Here is a 22,847-nt window from a genome sequence, read left to right on the forward strand (position 1 = left end):
CTCTATCGATTTTCAACTAGAATGAAAAACCTCTCAGGAGAAAACAATTCTTTTCCAGTGGGCTAGAAAAATTCATTCCTGTACATGAAATTAAATGAAAATGCAACAGAATAAAATCAAGACTTTGAAAATGCGTAGGAATACTCATTCTTTGTTCCACCACCCTGGTGCAGGAATAAACAGGAGTTTCTGCCTAATCCTATATTCTCATTAACAGAGACATGCTCTGCATGAATAAACTGTTAAAGAATGTGAACTAAAACAGTATAAAATAAGGTAAACAGAAATTAACCCTTCTCTTCTCTTGGACAACTAGGGGACCTTAATTAGGAATGTACTCACTGGCTCCTGCTCTGACTCTCTTTCCATAACCTCAGCTAAGACAAGCTGACTCTCCTGATGCAGGCTTATCCTTGAATCCATCCTGTGCTGGGTAGACTTTGGAGGTGAAGGTAAAGACATGGCTTACTCCTCTACTTCCCTGTTCCAATTCTCCAGCTAGAGCTCAGTCCTGTGAAGATCTGCACTGCAACTTTGAACTTCAGCCCTGTCTTTATCCATTTTCTGCTCCTATAACAAAATATCTGACACCCGAAAATTTATAAAGAATGAGAGTTTATTTGGCTCATAGTTCTAGAGACTGCAAAGTCTAAACACAGGGTGCCGGCATCTGCTCAGTATCTAGTGAGGGACTTATTGCGGTATTATAACATGGTAGAGGGCATTACATGGCAGGACAGAAAAAGGATGTAGCTAGTATGTCTCTTCCTCTTCTTACAAAGTCACTAATATCATCATGGGGCTCCACCTTCATGACTTCATCTATCCTAATTACCTCCCAAAGAAACTACCTCCAAATACCATTAACTATGGGGATTGAGTTTTCAACACATGAACTTCTGGAAACACCTCCCCACAGCAGTAAGCCACCATCATGTGCTAACTCCTGCTGCCCTAAGCCCTGGACAGCCTTTGCCCTAACCAGAGAGGCTCACCCAGAAGTTTATAACTCAGTATATCCAGCTGCCCTGGGCAATGGCACTCAGTTCTTCTGACCCTAGAATTCCTCAAGGATGATTTAAATCCCCCTGCCTGGACACCAAGCTGTAGGTTCCAACTCTCCATGGCCACCCTGACAGTATAGGTTACACGGCTATTATGAAACAAACAGTGCTCGGCTCAGTAGCAGATAAAGGCAGGGTGGGGTTGGGAGAGCAGCAGGACCTCAAGGTGCAGCATATGGAAGGAGCCCAGTTCCAGGTCACTTGCTCTCCTTAAGGACATCTGTAATTTAGGCACTAGCAACCAACCAAAAATTTTAAAAATATATACATAATGTTGGGGAAACTACAGTCTGTCTTTGTTCAGATTCACCCTGTGGGGAAGAAGTGAAGAGTCCCTGCTTTTTTCATGCTCCATATCCATATGAAGCATGCCAGGAACTGTGTGGGTCAGAGTGCATGGTCATTCTCAGGATGCCCTAGAGGACAGAGGATGCCTGCCCTCTCTTGACAAGCATGCAACTGCTCCATTCAACAGAGAAGATGACACCCAGGGCTTCAGCCCTACTCCTGGTTCATGGCCTGCCTTCTGCCAGACATTAAATCAAACCTTCCATCAGAACTTCCAGGAAAGCAAAGAACCAGTCAAAGCTATGTCCAGGAGGCAGGGAAAGCCAGAACAGAGCCCATGAGGTCCCTGTACTCAGTACACTTGGGAAAGATGAGATAAAGAAAGGAAGGCGGAAAGAAGGAAGGCAAACAGGGTGCTTCAGAGTAGAGAGACAAAGGCAGGTAGGTGTTTCTGGAAGGATTGGCATTGGCAGGACAGCATCCATCTCCATTTTCTTCTTTAGGAACAGAATTGGGATTTTAAACTAAACAACATACAATTCTCCCTTTCAGATAATTGGGCCATATAATATAAAAATATATACATGTGGTCCAAAAGATATAAATGAATGGTATGGTGATTCCCAGGAAGAATTCTTAAAGGCAGCTGAATCCGTGGGGACATGAGCCCCTGTGCTAAAGCTTCCTCCTTACAGGTTCTAGAATGCCTGCCTGATTGCTGGAACCGCAAGGTGTTTTGCAATGTAAGTCATGTATTAAGATGGTGGAGCAAATAGTCCCTGATGATCCCAGAGAGCTGATCACCCTTTCGCTTCCTTTAAGTGGGAGAAATAATGAATTTCTTTCTGGTTTAAAATTCTATGGCTTTGTATTTTCTGCTCTATGGAGCCAGACTCCACTAAGGATGTAACAGCCCAGGCAGCTCCTGCACTCTGCCTGAACGTCCTTTTTCCTCTTATTTGGCCTCTCTCTCTGACAGGTAAGGTCAGAACAGACAGCCCTGGGTGAAGGAGCTCCTAGATGCAGCATGGGGCAGATCTTCAGGTGTGAGCCATCCTAGGGCTCTGAAGGTCCCTCCAGGGATAAATCACTGAGACTGGCAAGTGACAGTCTGCTGAGGACCACCAGATCCGGCAAGGAAGGAACCCATAGCCATGGCAGCAGTTAACCTGGCAGCATCATCTGGTTCCCTGCTTCCCACACAGGTCCCCAGAAACCACACCCACTTAGACCCCCATGATGTCACTTGTCACCACAGGCCATTGCTCTACATCCAAAGTTTTTCTCTCTTCATCGGCCCAGTAACACCAGCATTTCAGTCACCAGCCCTTGACAATGGGGTCTAGAAACCAGCTGTAGACATCTGGACTCCAGGCAGGAAAGCCTCTCTTTGCACAATTAGAACACATACTGATCCCCGGTACTCACCTGAAAACAGGTGTCTAAAGCTCCTTGGCCTGCTTCCTGTCCTAAACCCATTCCCCACACTCAGAATCATAAAGTGCAAGTTTTTTTGAGTCTTTACTCCACTCTGACCTCTGCAATGGTCCCAGGACACCACTGAAACTCCTTATTACCAAGGCTAATGAGGACAGTCTACCTGTGGGTCCTGCTCACCTACACCTCAGCCTCTTCTCCCAGCACCTGCTCTCCCTGGCTTACATCCTCCAACTAGTCCCACACCCTGCTCATGCCTTTCTCCTGAGCTGACTCTACTTTTGAAGCCTCAGATCATAACCAATTCTTTCTGGAATTTTCCATAGTACCCTCTGTCCCCTGCCACATGGGCTGCCCCTCCTTGGACTTTAGTATCAAACCCAGCCTGTGGGGTCCTCAAGGGCAGCAGCTCTGTTTGTCATGACTCTACCTTCAACTTGACCTGGGTCTGGTACACAGCCAGAGGAGAAAGGTGCACTTGATAAAAATGCTCCACAGGACAAATGTGCAACCTTCTGGGACCTCAACCAGTCTTGACTTCAGACCAGAAGCACCCCAGTTCCAGAACTTTCCTCATAATCCAATGGTATGATCTTAAAATCTAAATCTAGTTAAAGCTTTGCATAGCCTCTGTAGCACTGTTTACTGGGAAACAGTGACTCCACACTCTCTTTCACAGGACAAAACATTTGTTTAAAGGGTTTCTGATTCCATTTGAGGTATGCATTGTCTATTCCTGTTGCTATAACAAAATGCATGATACCAAATACTTTATAAGGAAAAGAGGTTCATTTAGCTCACAGTTTAGGGGGCAGAAAGCCCAAGATTAGGTGGTCACATGGGTTCAGTCTCTGGAGAGGGCCTGATGGTAGATGACATAAAGGCAGGAATATGTGGGAAAAAGAATGCTCACATGGAAAGACAGGAACCAGGAAGGGTCAAGGGCTAGGGTCCTTCTTTTTATAACAATCAGCTCTTGGGAGAACTAATTATGGTCCCATGAAGGGACATCACCCCCAATAACATAACCATCTTCCATCAGGTCCCACCCCTTGAAGGTCTCAACAATGCCACACTGGGGACCAAGCTTCCAACATAAGAACCGTTAGAGAACATGCTCAAACCATACCAAACCACAGCAGGTGTCATAACAAAATACTATAAATTGGAGGATTATAAACAACAGAAATTTATTTCTCGCCATTATCAAGGCTGGGAAGTCAAAGATCAAGGCACAGTGGATTTATTGAACACAAGGAACAGCTTTCTGGCTCAAAGATGGCACTTTCCTACTGTGTCCTCAGTGGAAGGGGTAAGTGGTCTTCCTCAGGCCTCTTCAGGAAGGCTCTAATCCCACTTGTGAGGCCTCCACCCTCAGGTCCAAATCACCTCCCCAAAGCTCCACCTCCTTAATACTATCACTTTGCAGGTAATTTCAACATATCAATTTGGCAGGGACACAAACATTAGCCCATTGCAAAGGGCCCTTCATTTTTATTCCCTTTGTAGCCAGGACCAGACATAGCTTTAAAGTGACCAGTACTATAATGGGCAGCACCAGCTACTGAGGCCACTGGTCACTTCCACTGATGAGACAAGACCAACCCTTTTGGGAATGTCGACCCTCAGAAGCCCTGAGCATCCTGCCACAGCTTTCTGCAAAAGACTAAGCCACATGGACATTATTTTTACCACCTGTGGGGTACAGAGCTTGCACAAAACTCATCTGTGTCTCTAAGGGGACAGTGGCCCACATACCCTCAACACAGCAGGTCCTGTATGTGCTCAGGGGAGAGGGACTCTGCTCACAAGGTCATCCTCCAGGACAGCTACCTTCTAGATTTGAAACTGCTCACCATAGGTGATCCCACCTTGTGCCCCATGTCCAGGAATCCTGGGACACAGAGCTAGCAACCACATGCTGCGGGCTACAGAGGACCACCATGCACCCTGGGCTCTCCGTAGCTTGGAAAAGCCTCCCAGGGAACCTGACCTCTACTGCCCATGAGTGTGGACACACAGCCTCAAGGACTATCTCACCTGCCACCTGCCTTCCCCCTTCCCCCCAACCAGTGGCTTCTCCCACAGATGACTCACCAGAAGCAGGACGTTGACTCTGACACTGGTTGTAGCTGTGGCTCAGTGGCTTTGTTCCCCACACTGTACAGTGGTCCTAAGTTATTAGAGGTTTAAATAGAAAATTTCAGAAATAAACAATTCATAAATCTTAAATAGCCTTTATTACAGTGGGTTATCATAATTGTTTCATTTTATCATTAGTAATTGCTGTTAATCTCTTACTGTGCCTAATTTATAAGTTCAAGTTTATCCTAGGTATGTATGTATAGGAAAAAACCTAGTAAATATATAGGCCCTGGTATTATCTGTGGTTTCAGAAACCCACATTTCAGAATATCTTGAAATGTATCCCCAGAGATAAGCAGGGTCTCCTGGACTGGGAAAGGGGGGCTGAACTCAGATACCTCCTTCCTGAATAAAAGGCCTACAGCCAGGCTGAGACTCAGGCCAGACCCTGCTGCAGAAACCATCTCAGATGCCTCCGGTGCCAGGGCTGAAGCTCACCCACAGGGACCTTTCTCTACTTGAACATCTGTGCATTTTAATACAACTTCCCAAAATATTACTGTGCAATTATTTCCAAAGACTTCAATGGGATCCCCAAATACATACAATTAAGACAGAAATTGTAATTTTAAATTACTGTTAATTTGAATAAACATAAAACTCTCTCATCTCTAGGCCAAATGAAGATACCAACATTCTAATTAACCCTGAGATGCTGCTGAACTCCTGAAAACCACCAGTCTGGAACCACTGAGGGAGAAGTGACTCCTGGATGGTGGAGAAGCCTGGTGGAAATGGTCCTCATGTGCCACCTTGACAGTGAAAACCATTCTCCAGCCAAGCACTGAAGGAGTACCACAACCTTGTCAAACGGGTGGCTAGTGACTTGAGGGCTTCAGTGGTGCCACACAAGGTCCTGTGGACAGGGGAGAAGGACACAAGTTCGCCCTCACAGCCCTGTTTTGCTGGGTGGCAGCAGGTAGCAGGCTGGAGCACAAGACTCCTGTAACCTCTGGTTCCTGAGCCTCCTCAAGGGTCCAGGAACTACTGAACTCAGGCAGGCTCTTCTGAGAGATGTCCAGGGCTGGGGCAGGATGCTCAGCATAACCTAATCTGCACGGAGGGCTGGAAGAGGTGACAACATACTCACATCCTCCAACAGAAGATGTCCCCCTCCTCCCACCCAGACCATTTTTCCAGTGTTCTGGTCCACAGGAGACCAAGAAGGGACAAAGTGGCTTACTCTGGAGGGCTATGCCCCTTGGAAAAGGGGAAGGTGGCTTTGCCCTGCCCCACAAGCAGGGACCAAGGGATGGCTGCCCTGAGTCCCCAGCATCTGGGAAACCATTGTCTGTATTGCCTGAGAATCTAGAGCCAGAGGCCATCACCAGAGCCATCTTCACCAGGACAGAAGAGTAGCTTCCCAGGGAGGAGCTTCCTGCTTCCCCTTGGATGTGAGGTGCTCCCCTGGAGACTCCTTGAAGGGATAGCCCAGGAGGACTACCCATAGGGTCTGAGAATGGAAAGCTCAGTCACCAGGCCAATAAGTTCTCAGCAGCAGCATGACTGAGGAAGTCACGCAAGCACTTCTTAAGAAAACAAGTTAGAATTGAAACTTGGTGGAGCCTGAAAGTGCCAACCAGGCCACTGGTGGCAAGACTGCCCTTTCCCCTGACACTCCATGCCTGAGGCTCACCCTGGCCAGCAAGGGCAAACGAGCAAGCACAGGCTCAGGCCAGCAAGCAGGGAGGCCACAGAAGAGGGAAGGGAGCACACATACAGGCCCCTGTCCCCTCCTGCCTTCCAGGACTCCACCAGACAGGAGGAAGCTCCAGAGGTTCTATGAAGACTGTCATTTGAGCTTCCTAGGGCTCAAAGTAACCCATAAACTTCCCATTGCCTTAGAACAGAAATCTCCTGGCTGTCTGAACACTCATTTGGCAGGGAAAGAACCAACTTCCAGGACAGACTCAGAGGGACAGTGGGAATGAAGATAAAAGCCCTTTCTGTTCCCTTCTTACCAGATCTACGTGGGACAACGTGAGAACCACAGCAGCACTGGGCTCTGACAGCCCAGAGAGACACCAGCATTGGTGACACACTGGGTATTGGACATGACACTCTTCTGCAATACAGTTCTCAACCTGGTGTCCACTAGCCACCAAACTCCATGTGTGCCATGCCCACGTACATTCTGTTGGGTGTTTGGCCCAATCCCAGTTCAGAACCATGTCCACGCCATCTGCTGGGTGGAGTGCAAGGGCATAGGAGGTACCAACCCAGTCTCTGCCAGTCCTATCCTATACTGGTGAGGCTATGAAGCTGGGAGGCTGGAGTATCAGGAAGAGGCAGAGAACACAGCCTCTGGTCTCCCCTGTCAACTCAGCTACTTCCACTTTTTATAGAGATGTAAGTGGGCCGATTTTACCATTTATTAAAATAACTGTTGGGAAGCTTTAATATTAGGCAGAAGCCACTTCATCTTTAGCAGTAGGTGGCAGATCCACATGCAAGAACTGTGGTCTTGCTTTGTAATCTTTTGAACAACCAATAAATAAAAAAAAAAGAATTGTGGTCTTTGGAATATACAATATTCTCCCTTTAGTGGAATTAGGACAATAATATTTTTTACACTTGTAATTAAGAGAAGAACAGATGGTGGTGGTTTAAAAATCTGTTTATGAGAATTAAAGCCGGTGGTGGGATCATCAACAAGATATGGGAAATGAAGGAGAAACTGTTTTTCTGGATGTGCAGAAGTCCCACTACTGCAATCCCTAAAGCAGAGTGTTAGGAATATAGGGTGGAGGTAGATATAAGGTTTACCTGTAGTAAGAGCTGGCAATTTAGAAATGACCATGGATGGTAATGACAGCTGGGTTAATCCTGATACCCCAGGGAGGCCCTGGCTCCAATACTATCACAGGGTGCCCTTCTAAAGACAGACCACCATGCCCAGTGAGAGGTACACAGCATCAAAACATTTGGCATGGCTACAATGGGCTGGGACCTTTATTCTCTGAGGACCTCTGGGATCCAACCATCTGCCATCTGTCTTAGTCCATTTTCTGTTCCTATAACAATACACCTGGTGCTGGATACATTATTAAAGAAAAGAAGTTTATTTGGCTCACATTTTTAGAGGCCAAAAGTGCAGGATTAGGCATTCTTTCAGACCCCTTGGCTGCATCCCAACATGGTGGGAAAGTGGTAAAAGAAACAGCTGCATGCAGAAAGGTCCTGTGAGAACTACATTAATCCCTTTCAAGGACACATCCCCAAAAACCTGATTACTTCCTGCTAGGCCACACTTCTTTAAGGTTCTACCACCTCCCAACATCATCACACTGGGGCCACCCTTCCAACACATGAACCTTAGAGGACAAACCAAATCCAAACCATAGCCCAGTCTAACTTATCTGTATGCCGGGTTCACCTAAACTCAAGGCACAGAAGAAACCCTACAAGTTATCAGCCACTGCAATGAGGTGGCTTAGCCTTGTTATTTATCACTTTGGGGGTATATTCATCCAGATTATGCCAAGCTCTCTTCTGGCTGCAAGAGTGAGAGGGAACATACAGATGACATTCCAGTCCCTGGTACCTGTGCTCTAACGAAGAAGACAGAAAAAAGAGTCAACTATCAAGTGAAGAACACAATTCCAGGTATGATAATACTCATGAGGAAAATCGAAGCAAGGCAAGAAACAGGGTTTCAGCTCTAACACATGAAGATCTTGGAAGCCATCACCCATCACCCCTGTCCTTAAGACAAGAAAAAAAAAAAAAAAACAGATGAACCAAAAACTAGTGAATCTTCTCAGACCTATTGTTGAACTCAGTTTGCAAACCTCTCCCTTTCCTCACCCAAGCAGCTTCCGTGAGATCTGAAGAGGCAGACGAGTCCAAAGAGCCAGCTGCTGGATGTGCTGACCTGGAGCAGATGTCCAAAGTCCACCCAACAGTTTGGGTAATTTTGACAAACTGCTGGAGGCCAACTATAGATTCACATGACAGTGAGAATTGGCTGGGGGTCACTGTCTTGGAGGCCCCCAAACTTTCCTGTGCTTTATCTCCACTATTTTTTAAAATATTTATTTTTTAGTTATAGTTGCACACAAACTATTTTTACTTGGTTCTCACTGTGAAGAGCCAAGAAATATCTGCTGGTGGCTCTGGCAGATGCAGGGGGTAAATAATACTTGTGAAATAGACCCACAGCCTTCTGGAAGGAGGACTTTGCCAAAACCTGTCTCAAAACCATGGGGGAAGGGCCCTCCTCTGACTCCAGCCTTCCTGTCTTGTTTCAATCAATATTTTTGATTGAAATAGCTATACAGATGGTCCCATGATAGGTTTTACTTAGGATTTTTTTACTATAATGGTGTAAAATCATACATATACAACCACTGTTTTTCACCTTCAGTAGATTATGCACTAAATTACCTGAGATATTCAACACTTTATTATCAAACAGGCTTTGTGTTAGATGGTTTTACTCACTGTAGGCTAATGTAAGTGTTCAGGGTCAAGCTGAACATGGGCTAGGCAATGTCATGACACTCAGTGGGTTAAAAGTATTAAATGCATTTTCAACTTAGGATATTTTCAATTTATGATGACGTTATCAAACATGACCCCATAGTAAGTCCAGAAGCACCTGCACAAGAAGAAACTCATGTGAAGGTCGCAGGCCAAGGACAAAGACCCAGTGAAAGACTGAGATGTAATGAGAGGATTAGAAAGCGCTGGCTTCCCCTACACCTCACAACTGACAGAGCTCCAGGGAGTAGCATCCTAAAGTCAGACACATCACATAAAAGTCACATATATTATGATTTCTGATTTACAGGAAACATTTAGGATAGGTAAATTCATAGAGACAGAAAGCAGGACAAGGGGGCATAAGAAATGATGTCTCTGAGATGATAAAAGGTCTTGGAGTTAGAGATGGTGGCCAGACAGCATTGGAAAGACAATTAATACTTAACTGTTCAACTGAGGATTGGATAAAGAAATGTGGTACATAAACTCTGTAAAATGCCATTCAAGCATTTAAAAAAAAATGAAATCCTGTCTTTTGCATCAACGTGGGTGGACCTGGAGATTCCTATGTTAAGTGAGATAAGCCAGACACAGAAAGACAAGTACCTTGTTAACTCACTCATATGTGGAATATGCAAAAGTCAACCTCATTGATATCGAAAGTAAAACAGTGTTTTCCAGAGGCTGGGGAGGGAAGTGGGAGGAGGGGAAAGTGGAAGTTTATCAACAGGCACTCAGTTACTGTTGGATAGAAGTAGTTCTGGGGTACCACTGCCCGGACTATAGATAATGATAAGGTGCTGTACATTACAAAAAGCTACAAGAGAGGATTTTGAGTATTTTCACCATAAAGAAATGATAAATGTTTAAGGAGATAGAAATATTCATCCTGATTTGAACATTACACAATGTATACATGTATCAAAACATCACATGATACCCCACAAACATGTACAATTTTTACATGCCAATTTTAAAAATTAATTGAATGAGACAGTCAATTCTATGTGAATTTTACCTCAATTTTTAAAAACCAACACATCATATTCAAGGGTGAGAAACTGGACACTTGTTCTAAGACTGAGAATGAGGCCAACAGAGGGGAGAACACAGCGTCCAGGGCCACAGGCATTCAGAAGGATGAGGACAGAGGTTGTCTATTGGATCTGCCAACACTGGGAGCTGTATCAGCACAGAGGGACTGGAGTAGGCTGAAGTGACCAGACTGAAGGTGACCAGGCTGACTTCCAGTTTTAGGAAGGGAAGGTTCCAGCCTTTTTGCAGCTTCTCTTAAAGTCACTCAAAAACAGGAGCACAAGAAGCACATAAAATCTGAGTCCACAAGCCACACCAGACAAGGTGCTAAAGGAGGTATAGGGATAAAGAGCCCCAGAGGTGGGGTGAAGAGAAGAAGTCCCTTCCAGCCCTCGTTCACCCTCTACCTCCCAACCCCAAAAGACCAAAGCATAGAAAGGGGGTGAGGTTTAAAGACCAATGCACAAAAAGGGGCTAAAGAACACTGTGAACAGGGAGCAGCCAGCCCCTGGCCATTCAGAGGAGGGGAGGGATGTACTCTGGGAAAATGGCAAACAGACAAGGTGACAGCAGCACAGAAGACACTAAACACAGGGACACAGCAAAGAATCTGCTTGCTAAGTGCTGAGGCCCCACAGCTCCACTGTTCCTCCCTCAATGACTGGCCCACAGGCCATTCCCTGTGCCCAGAACAGGAGGCCATGGTCTCTTAAGAAAGTGAACTATGGACATACCTCAGAGATACAGTTCAGTTCCGGACCACTGCAATAAAGTGAAGATCAAAATAAATTGAATTGCAAGAATTTCTTGATTTCCTGGTGCAGATATAAAAGTTATGATCACACTGTGCTATGTCTGTTAAGTGTACAACAATACTCTGTCTAAAAAAATCCAATATACACACCCTAGTTAGAAAATAACAGTAAAAAATGTCAACACTCATCGAGCTTTGGAAAACAGCACTCACAGATTGTTTAATGCTGGGTTACCTCAAACTCTAAATTTGTAAAAAAAAAAAAAAATGAAAACACAACACAATGAAGCACAATAAAACAGATATGCCTATATTTCAGATTTTGGGGATGTTTGTTACTGTGGCATGATGTAGGCTATCCTGAGTAATAGATCCTATATAAGAGTTTAACCCAAAATGATGATAAAACTGTATTTGTTGGATGGAAGGAGGATTTGCATGTTAGGACCAACTTTACCACAATAGGTAGTAAAGAAAAACAGTGCAGGATCAGGAATGTAGCACAGTGGTAGAGGGCTTAATTAGCATGTGCTAGGCCCTGGGTTCAATCTCTAACACACACACACACACACACACACACAGAGGGAGAGAGAGAGAGAGAGAGAGAGAAAATCAGTACTACATATTTTTTACAAATATGGAGATAATTCCCAGAAGAAACAGCTGGGAGTGGTGGCATATAGAGAGTGGGATGGGGGAGGGGATGCATAAGGAAAGTGCCATTTTTTCATAAACCTTTAAGATATGTACATGTATTATACTGATAAAATAAATGTAATTTTTGAAAAAGTAAATGGAGACATTGGCCATGAAGGAGGCCCAGGGTGGTTGGTACATGTCATGTCACAGCAAGGAGTGACCTAGCCTAGAAGGCTATGTAAGTAAGTCTACACATAGGCCAGTCCTAGCTGCCTTGGTCTTTCCAAGGTCAGGGCCTGGTGCAGTGACAGAGGCATGGTTGAAGCTTTGGAAGGACAGGATGAGGGTTTGGATTCTGGCTCCATCACTCGTGACTGTGGGCAACAACATCAGTTTTCTCATGGGCCTTTGGTGGTGACAGTGGCCCTTAGCACCATGCATGGTTCAGGTGCAATAAATGGTGATATCATTACTTTTAAAGTGTCAACAAATACTCTAGATGCTTAACAATGAATATACATTCTGAGAACTGCATCATTAGGTGATTGCTATGCAAACATCACAGAATGTACTTACACAAACCTTGAGGCTATAGCCTACTATACTCCTAGGTTACGTGATGTGTGTATATAAAGGTCTAGCCTATTATTCTAGGGCCATGATGAGCAAAACAACAAAAAATTCAGTCAAACATAAGAAAGATGATGTAATCAAGAGGTAGGGTAAACATGAGATATACAAAATTGCTGCCAGCATATGGTAAATTGGTATTTTTTTTAATAAATGGAAGGAGTACATTCTAAAATAAGGATTAAAAGTATAATATAGTAAAAACATAAAGCAGTCACATATTCATTTATTGTGTTAGTTAGCTTTCCATTACTGTAAGAAAATACCTGAGATAATAAACTTACAAAGAGAAAAAGTTGATTTGCCTCAGAGTTTGGAGGTTTCAGTCCATAGTTGATTGGCCCCATTTCTTTTGGACCTTTAACAAGGCAGCACATCACAACTGAGAGCACAAGGTGGAACAAAGCTGCTCATCTCATTGCCAGGATGCACAGAAGAGAGAAGAAGAGGAAGGGACTAGAGTGTCGTGATCCTCTTCCAGGGCACACCCCCAAAGACCAAAGACCTCCCAGTAAGCCCTGGGTCTCTTAAAGTTCTACAACCTCCTGAGCGCCACTGTGAGGAAAAATCCTTTAACACATGGGCCTTTGGAGGACAGTCTAGATCCAAACTACAGCAGTAATCAATATCAAATTTCCCTGTACTGTGCATAAGCACATGTGCTATACTTTTATAGAAATGGCAGTACAGCAGGTTTGTTCACTCCAGCATCACCACAGATATGTGACTACTGCATTGCACTCTGATGTCATGAGAGCTATGATGTCACTAAGCAAAAGGAATTTTTCAGCTCCACTGTAATCTTATGAAACCACTGCCATATATCTAGTCCATGGTCGACTGGGGAGTCACCACCAGGTACATGGCTAAATCAGAAGAAGCTGCAGTGCAATGGCAGGAGCAGACCAGGCCGGGCAGCCAGGATGTTTCCTGAAAGAAGACAGGAAGTGGGCTTGGCATTGAGCCGCCACAGGAGGAAGAGGTCTGGGTTAGGGTGAGGAACTGTGGGGAGGCTGGTGTAGCAAGGTTGTCAGTGGAAGGCAGTGTGGGAGCCAAACAGGGGCCTGAATTGGGACAAGAGGCTGGAACTTGGATCCGATCATCAACCAAGGGACAGAGCATGGGCCCTGCTGAGTACAGCACATAGGTATGCCAGCAGGAAGAGGACCATGCAGGCCTATTTCTAGGCTGTTGATGATCTCTCCCCTCAGCAGGAGGGGCCGAGCTACTCTAAAGACCACATCCCACAGACAGCTTGAGAATGGACCCTGCCCTAGAAGGGGGCATGTTGTGGGTTAAATTATGCCTCCTCCCAAAATAATGCTGAAGTTTTAACCCTGAGGACCTGTACTTGTGGCCCTGTATGGAAATAAGGTCTTTGCAGAAGATCAAGTTAAATTGAGGTCATTTGAGTGGGCCCTAATTCAATATTCCCTTATCAAATAAAAGGAAAATTTAGATATGGAGATAAGGACACAGGGAGAAGGCCATGTAAATATTAAAATTATGCTACCACATACTGCTGGCAAACCACAAAAAGCTAAAAGAGAGGCATAGAATATATCTTTCCTACCCAGCACTCAGAAGGAACAACACTGTTAACCTTGCTCTCAGTCGTCTAGCCTCCAGAACTAAGAAACAATAAATTTCTATTATATAAACTATCAATTCAATGGTACTTTGTTATGGCTGCCCCAGGAAACACACAGGCCTGGTTATTGTCATTCTCCAGCAGGTGACATCCCAAAGGTGACACACTTTTGCACCTGACTTTGGTCCAGGTGCCTCAGACATAGCTCAAAATACCCTAAACAATCCACTTTTAGGACTTTTCAGCAGAAACCTCCAATGTTTCCAGCTGTCCTGCCTGCTGTCACTAAAGAAGTCCCTGTCTAGGGGCTGGGGTGGTGGCTTAGTGGTAACAGCACTTGCCTAGCATGTGTGAGGCCCTGGGTTCAATTCTCAGCACCACATACAAATAAATGAATAAAATAAAGGTCCATAAAGTTTTAAAAATATATTTTTTTAAAAAAAGGAAGTCCCTGTCTACACCAACAGTCCCTTGGACTGGCCACTGGGTCAGTGCTGAATGGCCAAGAGAAGGTACCAATTTAAGTACTACCAGGGCAGGAAGAACCTTCCTACCTCCTGCTGGCTTCAACCTCCTGGGCTCCCAGAGAGAACTGATCACCTGGATGCCCTGAGCCCCATAAGCACCCAGATAGGAAGAGAGAGTACCCAGAGCCAGGAATGCAGCATGGACTACCAGAGGCACTTGGTGCAGCAGACAGAAGGAAACTGGTGGCTCCCATGGACAGGATTTCTGAGGCACGATTGACAGGGGCATAGGAAATGTGAGGTCCACTGTCTGGCTATTTGTCCTTGAGGAGTGCCTGTTCTCCTTCTTGTCCTTCTTCTCAAAATACACTCAACCCTCAGTATCTGCAGATTCCACATGCATGGATTCAATCAACCATAGATCAAGAACATTTTTTTTTAATTCTAGAAAGTTCCGAAAGTAAAACTTGAATTTGCCACACACCAAGCACCACACTGAATTAAAACGAATGAAGTGATATGGAGGCTACCGTGTCTTTTCCACCATCTCACAGATCTCAGTCTTTACAGCACTTATTGTTGAAGCACTAATCATGTTGTGATTCTTTCATATACTTTGCAGTTAGGCCTATGATGACTGGCATCTGTACTTAACATGTACATACTCTGTTCTTGTCATTATTCCCTAAACAATACAGTATAACAACTATTTACATAGCATTTACATTGTGTTAGGCATATGAGTCATCCGGAGATGTTTTAAAGTATAGGGGAGGATATGTGTAGGTTCTATGCAAATTCTAGGCCATTTTATATAAGATGTTGAGCATCCTCAGATTTTGGTAACTGCCCCCATGCATACCAAGGAATGACTGTAAATGTAAATTTGTAAAAACAGAAAATGATGAAAAAAATGTGCATAGTTCACTTAAGCTTTCATCAGAGAAAGGTGAGGACGCCAACAGGTATTAACTATTCTTGCAGCTTCCTCTTGGCACATTAGCCGAGACTCCTACGCAAATGGCACGTCAAGCAAAGCGCGACAGGGATGGAGATGTCTCCTACTCACTGGGAATCTCCAGGAACAAGACGATTTTCGTTGGGTCCACAGGATAGTCCGGGCTTTTGTGGTGGTTCTCCCACACGAGATTCAGCAATACTTATTCAGGAGATTATTCAGGAGACTATAGTGAAAAAGATCACAAACAGGGCATTAGCCAGTGAAAAAGCAAACTGTTCATTCATAAACAGAGGGGTCATATACTAAAATTACAGAGCTAATGGCCCATAACCTCAAAAGCAGCTCAAAATAGGATCGGAACTCCAAGGTTCCCCAAGGTTCCCCAGGGTAGGCAGTTGATCATGAATCTCTCCAAGTTTTCAAGGGAGTCCTCATATTTATACACAAAGGTCAGAGAACGTGGATAATAAATGGCATGAGGTTGTATGCAGCTGGACTTCACTCTAAGCACATGAGGGATATATTTCTCAAACCCTCTTGGAGAAAGATATGGGAAACCCAAGGCCAGGTTTCATTCACTCTCACAGGAAATGAAATGCATTTATCAAGGCTCTGTTCCCAACTTGTTTTTCCACAGTAGTAAAATGCTACAGGAGATACAGAGCTTGGCGTGATGTGGGCTATTTATTTTAAAATAGCATTTGCAGCACATGAGCTGGGAGGTTCCTACCAAAAGCAATGAACAAAATCTTTGCAAGGATGGTGCACGTGTGTCGGTGCCCAGAGCGAGCCACCGGATTGACAAAAGTCAGTGCTTCCTCCCTGAGATGCAGGCGGCTGTCAGAGCTCAGCCAGCCACTCCTCACAGAGCAGTGCCGACCTCAAGTCAGCCAGCCCCCAGGTCTCCTTATAGAACTGAGTTGCAGAGACAGTCACCTATGTTCACATCCCAGCTCTGCCACCTATAGCCTGGGAAGTCTAAGTAACCTTCCCGTGCCTCAGTTTCCTTACCTCAAAAGATCATGAGACTGAGATATTGCAATTCAGGCCCCACCTCCAGACCTGTCCCCAGTTCTTCTCTCCTTCATCTTTCTAACATGTCCAATGAGGGAGCTGATCTTTATGATTTATGATGTCAACAACTACTAAGGACTGAGTTCTTTCCTCTGGTCTGTACTTCTTGCCTGTGGGGCAGGCCACCCAGCTGGAATTCTCCAAATATTAACCTCCCCCATGCTCCACAAGCCAAACCACACCCCACCATAATGGGAGCATGAGAAGCACACTTGTAGCCAGGTTCTCTAACAGGCTGTGTAGAGGCACACCACCGAATGACAACCTCATTCACTCTGAACCACAGCAGGTAGGGTGACTGAGGTCCTGGGCCTAAGCTCCACACACAGTCACAGCTTTGCCTCATCATACTCCAAGGCCACACACCACCTGTGCCTTACATCTTCCGTGCTTGTATTTGAGCCTTTTTGTTCCTATGGAATCTTCTCCAAACTCCTATTCATTCTTCAAAACCCACTGGGGGCAGGCATCCCTGAACTGCAGTGGTAATCACATCTTAGCCCTGTCTTGTTCTGCAGTTCTCACAATCATTCCTGAGGATCTCCTGCTCCCACCAGGGTTCTGGCTCCCTCTACAGGCCTGCCTAGTCCCATAAGGGTGCCACTTTTTAGACTGGAAACACTTGCAGGCCGGGAAACCCTCAAACACAGCCTCAAAGAAAGAGAAGGATAAATATAAGGAATTGCAATGAGTGGGGAAAGTATTCTAAAGAGTGGGGACAGAGCATCTGGAACATGTGGCCGAAGCCATACAGAGCACAGATCACCACACTCAACCTGGGTCTTCTCTCACAGGCAAAGGGGGTCACCTGAAGTTTCTGACTATAGAGGAGAGTTACTCCATCAGTGTGGTGCTGGATGACCTGGGAGGGGCAGCGCCCATCTAGGAGTGCCCCAGAATGAAAATACAGAGGTAACCCTGAGGGGAAAATCTGCATAGACTCTCCAGGTGAAGACAGCAGCAGGATACTCTGAGCATCTCCCCTCCTAGGGCATGCTGACGGAGTTGTTCAGGAGAGGCATGCAGAGAAAAGGATTCCCAATCGCCATCAGTTCCCAGCAGATCTCACCTTGCATCCTCAGTGGGAAAAGGTCTGGGCCTGTCCAACTGTGCCAAGAACCACTTGCGAGCCCCAAAACACAGGCCCATCACTATCACACTACCAAAGCACCTTTAACAACCCGCCTGTGAACTGCCACAAGGCTGCAGGCTGCCACTTGCAGTGTATTCCCAAGGCTAAGAATACAGTGAGCTTCTCAGCCACACTCTTCCTTTACAGAAGGTCCCAGGAGCAGAGGGTCTACTGCCTGGGAGCCAGGGAGTCTGCGATTGCTCACTTTCCCTCTGTTCAGTAACCATCAGTGAAGCCAGTCCTTGGGCCCCAAGTTCAGACTCTTGGCTTTCTGCATGTTGCAATACCTGGTAGATGACCTTCCTGGCTGGGTACATGCAGCATCCCCCACTCCCTCCTTGGGCTCAACCACTCTCCAGGCCCACCCAGGAGAAACATTTGAAGGGAAGTGCAAAACCCTCTGTCAACTAACAAATCCCCACAAATTGTTAACTGGTACCTGGTAGTGCAGGGTTCCCAGGGACCAGATGCTGGCCCCGTCCTGATGCCTGACCCAGAAAGAACTGGAAAGGCAAGGATTGGGCTCAGCAACCCAGGCCAATCCAGCTCTGTGCTCCTAGTAACTAACCACCATGACCCACCTCATGATGTCCCTGCCAGAGGACAACCTGGCCTATAAGGAAAGACACTGATACTGGCAGCATTAAAACTTCCATCTCCAGGCCCTGACTGGCCCTGGGCCCTGGACAGCTGTATAATGGTCAAGCCCTAGAGAACAGAATTCCTAAAGTCAGCCTGTCCTCAGTGTCAGGGGTCACTCCACCCTCCCTAACTGCTAGAGTCGCCTCCTGGCAGGAGCCAGCTTCATACACTGCAGCCAGGCCACCCAAACCTGCACACATTCACACCAGACAGCAAGTGCACAGCCCTCCACCACTTGAAGGCCTTTTTCAGTTGGTGGGGAGAGTTCCCACCATCTTCCCAGCACACCTCCCACCCAGTCAGCTCAGCAAGGCCTTTCTTGACCTGGTCCCTGCAGAACCTGATTTGGCTTACCGGGAAAACATAAACCCAGGTCTGGGAATGAGAGTAATGCAGACCAGGAAGACCAGACAGGCAGACCAGAAGGCTCCAGGCAGTCCAATAGCAGACGGTGCAACTGCATCCAAGTGACACATAGGCCCTAGGGCATTTATGGCACTGAGTTTCTATGAAGCCCTTCATGTTCCCTCTACCCAAGAGCTGGAGAATCAGGGACACAGTGTGAGTCCCCTGATTCATGGAATTGGAGAATCACTCTTACCTTCTCCCAGTCTTCCTGCTTCAGTTGATGGCTACAGTGCTTAGTTGGTCAGGCTGAAGCCTTGGAGCCATCCTGGACCCTCTTGCTCACTCATCCCGTATACATCCATGCTGGTCCCACCTTTGCATTCCATAGAGACTCCCAGCACAGTCCCTGCTCCCACCAGTTCCCTGGACAGGGCCTCCAAGCCCAGGACAGCTGCAGTGGCCCCAACAGCTCACTGCTCCCATATTGGCCCCCTTCCAGCCTCCGCATACCAGCCCAAGTGATTCTTCCCAATGTCAAGTCTTTACCATGGTCTCTGAGGCCCTACACATCTGGTCCCCACCCTCCAACTCCTCCAATGACCTGGCCTCCTATTCTTCCTTAAACACACAGCAGATGCTACCCAGGGCCTCTGCACAGGGCATTCTCCCTGCCATGTTGCTGCTGCATTGTCACCCCTCACCACTCTACTTATAAATTTAACAACACCCTCCCAGCCTCTCCTGGACTCCTCCCCTGCTTTGTGTTTCTCCACAGCACTTACCACCCCCTCACACAGCTTTCTTTACCATGGTCATCATCTGCCTTCCTTCCCTGGGAAGGGAAGGCAGCAATCTCTAAAGGGCAGGGATCCTGATCAACACTCAATAAATGTATATAGAAAGAATGAATGAGTCTGTGTCCTCTACTTGGGAGGCCAGCAGGACATGTGCAGAGGACAGTCAGGCCCACACCAGCCCCGAAAGCCCCCATCCCTCTGAAGGGCACTTAGTGCTGGTGTCTAATACACATGGTGACAATGACAAGACTTTCAAGGCAAAGAGCATGCTCCTTGATGCCTTCTGAACAATGTTTTGTAGGTCACAGGAAATATCAAGGTTTCACCACAATTTTCCTGAAAAAAATAAATAACACTCCCTTCATAAGACGAAATAACCACATCATGACCACAGGAGAACAGCTGTCCACAAACATGCCCATCACTGGATGATGGGCCCTGGAGCCAGAGGCCCCATCAAGCACTCTCTCACTGTCAGACAGGGCTCCCTGACGGAACCCATGACACACACCTAGTATAGGAGCTTCATCTTCCTGCTGAGGACAATTCATTCTCTTTCACAAAAACTCAAACCCACAGGCACACACCTCCTCTGAACCTTTCAGATGACCCCAGGAGCCCAGGCATGTTCTGTGAACATCCCCCTGTTGGGGGCTGTTGGGGGCTGTTGGGCTTCAGGCATTCACAGCCCCAGCCACTACAGTTTGATGACAGTCCCCAGATGCTTGTGCAGGCTCTAGGCAGAAGGCCACCCTGGCAAGTGTAAGGGGTAAAAGAATCAGGATCAACTGTCAAAAGCACTCTGAGAGCACTAACCAACGGTTCCATGCACCTCAGAGTGGTGCTGGGCAAGAGGGGCAGGAGGCAAGACCCAGACCTAGCAGAAAGCACAGAGGTACATAGGATGAGTGGTTTAGGCTAGAGACACTGGGACAGATCCATCCTGCCATTCCCAGGTAGAGGGCTATCTGCTGATGGACGCCTTTTATCCAACAAACTACAATCTGGAAAGTTCTACTTTGGGGAGGACTCCAGACCAAAGCATTCAGGAGGGGGAAAGCTAGCAGTAACTGAATCTGCTCCTGAGGAGCTTGTTGCTGGGTGAAAGCCCTGAGGGAGTTCTATTCTTGTCCCACCAAAGCATAGGAAGGGCAAGTCATTTGATCAGGTCACAGAACTAAGTCCCAGGTTGAATCAAGGCACAAACTTTGGGTGGCCATGTCCAGAGTTTTCTCTGTCCGTGTTCCTACTTCCATGTGAGTAGGGGAGAAACCTAGGCTTAGCACATTTGTCACACTGAATGCAGGATATGAAAAGTAGACACATTTAAGTATTTTCAGGTATCTTTTTCTGCTTTGCCATATTTTGAGAATGTTAAGACTTCACTTGATACAAAAGGGGCACATCTTTTTAACTTTCCAAAAATACCCTCAAGATGGTCAAAGAGACAAAAATGATGAAAATGCCTCAAATTGTACCAATTCTCCAAGTGAACTAAATTTTTGTGTGCTTCATGAAGTATTCTAAATTGGGTAGATATAAGTTTGGGGGACATTGGAGGGGAATATGGCACCTGGCTGGGGCCTAGACAAGTGAAGACTATAAATAGTCACTAAGCTCCCAAACCACTCCCTTGCCTCTGGCCTGAGCAGCCACTCCTGGCTGAGGTCCCTTGGAGTACATGGCAGATCTATTGCCATTTGGATTGCTTGCATCTATCATCCGGTGATCTATCATTTGACCCACACAACACCTAGCCCAGGACAAGGGACAAGACCAGACCCATGAACACCTCTAAGGCACATCTAAAAGGCATCTCAAGCTGGATCAAACATCACCCCATAAGACCCAGCTCCATTCCTCCCAGCTGATGGCAACTCATCACCATGGGGGCCCCCTAAACTTCCTTTCTCTCCCACCCTATGTGGGAGCCATCAGTAAATGGAATAGGCCCCAGCTTCAGATGCCTTTAGAATCCCCTCCTCCTCCCATCCCCTCCACCACACATCCTGGTCTCAGCCTCCAAGCCCTTGCACCTCCCTCCAGGATTTCTTGTTTCAGCTCAAGCCCAACAATCCACTCCACACGTCTACCAGTGTAATCCTGTCAGCAGCACCTGACCCTCACTGCACACCCAAGATGTGCACATGCCTTTATGGTGGTGAGACCTCAACAAACCATTCTCTTCAAGAAACCAGCAAGGTCTGGGGAAGTCTGGGGGAATAAATAATGACTGTGAATGGGCACAGGTGATAGAATGTTCTAGAATTAGTGATGCTGAATATCATGAATTGCCCAGTGAATTGGACACTTTAAGGGGATAAACTTTATGTTAATTATATTGCCGCAAAGTTGTTAAAAAAAATTTAAACCATAAGGCAAACTCCATTCTCCTTCCCTCCATCGCATCCTCCAACAGCTCCTCTGATACTCAAAGTCCTCAGAATGGTGGGAAAAGCCTACAAGCCCAGCCTCCATATCCTCTGGCCTTCCTCCCCTGATGCTCACTCTGCCCCAGTCTCACAAGGTCTCTGCCACTCCTCAGACACCCAGTCCTGCTCCTGGTGGACATCGAGCACTGCTGACCTCCTTAGAGGCCCTGTGGACACCACCTGTGGTTCACCCCTCCTTCCTCTCCTTGTGTATATTATTACAAGCCTCACCCACTGGGATGGAGGCCCCAAGATTTTCATCTGCTGGGTCCTGTGGTTCCCCCAGCACCTATGACAGGACTCCATGGTGACCCACTACATGACAACTCAATGACAGGCTTGTCCCCAATGCAAACATGAAAGGATGCTCAGAGAGATCAGTGGTTCCTCAGGCCACACAACTTCAGGGTCAGGGGACTCCCAACGTTAGCTCTCCCCTCATGCCAAATGCTGCATTACAGGCCCACTTATTCATGAATAATCAAATCCTCATAAGCATCCCCTACATCTGGAAATGGGGCCAAGGTAAGGAAAAAAGCCCCTTAGTATGGCCTGGAGACCTGTCTGGCCATAGTTGGTGGGAAAAGGCCTTGCGCCTCCCAGACCTCTGGCTATGAGTGCCCTGGGGGACCCAGATTGCTGCAGAGGAGCCCACCCAAGAGCAGGAGGATAAGCTCCGCCTTCTGAATGGCCACAGCAAATAGTACTGGACCAGGCTTCCCTGTGGGGTCAGGGGGGAGAGGCCTGTTCCAACAGAGCCACCCACATCCCCACCATTTCCTGTTTCAACAAAAAAGAGGGCTGGTTCTCATACTGAAAATCTCTAAATCCCTTCCCACTATGTGTCTATTCATCCTCACAGTGAGCGGGCGGGGACAGGAACACTCAGTGACGTGGGCACTCCCTGAGGTAGGTAATGGCAGAAA

At 46.5% G+C, this 22,847-nt stretch overlaps 1 protein-coding gene across 5 annotated transcripts in view; it reads right to left on the reverse strand.

Annotated features, from left to right (window-relative positions):
• Positions 1–22,847, reverse strand: part of Apba2 (amyloid beta precursor protein binding family A member 2) — a 218,902-nt gene that overhangs the window by 194,443 nt on the left and 1,612 nt on the right. For 4 of the 5 annotated variants that reach the window (XM_048790387.1, XM_048790386.1, XM_048790384.1 and 1 more), the window contains exon 2: positions 15,605–15,719. The gene's annotated coding sequence lies outside the window, so the exon portion shown is untranslated. Of the gene's footprint in view, positions 1–4,886; positions 4,963–15,604; positions 15,720–22,847 lie in introns of all 5 variants that reach the window. The other variant, XM_048790385.1, reaches the window with a different exon arrangement.

Source organism: Marmota marmota, unplaced genomic scaffold (genome assembly GCF_001458135.2).
Source record: "Marmota marmota marmota unplaced genomic scaffold, marMar, whole genome shotgun sequence".
Taxonomy (NCBI): domain Eukaryota; kingdom Metazoa; phylum Chordata; class Mammalia; order Rodentia; family Sciuridae; genus Marmota; species Marmota marmota.